Source organism: Camelina sativa, unplaced genomic scaffold (assembly GCF_000633955.1).
Source record: "Camelina sativa cultivar DH55 unplaced genomic scaffold, Cs unpScaffold13141, whole genome shotgun sequence".
Lineage (NCBI taxonomy): Eukaryota > Viridiplantae > Streptophyta > Magnoliopsida > Brassicales > Brassicaceae > Camelina > Camelina sativa.
In genome coordinates, this window is record NW_010934177.1 from 1 (window position 1) to 345 (window position 345).

At 38.6% G+C, this 345-nt stretch overlaps 1 long non-coding RNA gene across 1 annotated transcript; it reads right to left on the reverse strand.

Moving 5' to 3' along the window:
- Positions 1-6: 6 nt before the first annotated feature.
- Positions 7-345, reverse strand: LOC104775371. The gene is made up of 3 exons (XR_765872.1): positions 311-345; positions 187-219; positions 7-102 (listed from the first exon to the last, which is right to left on the reverse strand). It is a non-coding gene; the product is annotated as an uncharacterized LOC104775371 (long non-coding RNA).

The following is a 345-nucleotide window of genomic DNA, read 5'->3' on the forward strand; positions in this document are numbered from 1 at the left end:
TCGGCCATCTGAGGATTCCATTTGGGTTGTTGTGGTTTGCGGATTGGACTGCAATGTCACAGAGCGTTTGAGCAGCTGCTAGTAGCTGTGGACAGGAAAGAGCTGTACACAAAATATCATCATCATCAGAAGAGGATTTTTGATTAAAATTTGAGGTAATCAGTAATAGCATTTGCGAAAACATACCATCATCTTGAACATCTCGGGATCTCTCTGGTTCTGTATTCGATGAGAGATAAATTGATATTGTATAGTTTTAGTTGGGAGTATAAAAAGCGGGGAAAAAGAAAAAAACGATAACAGATTCTACCTTTAGGAACAATGGAAACTTTTGGAAGGGTAGAA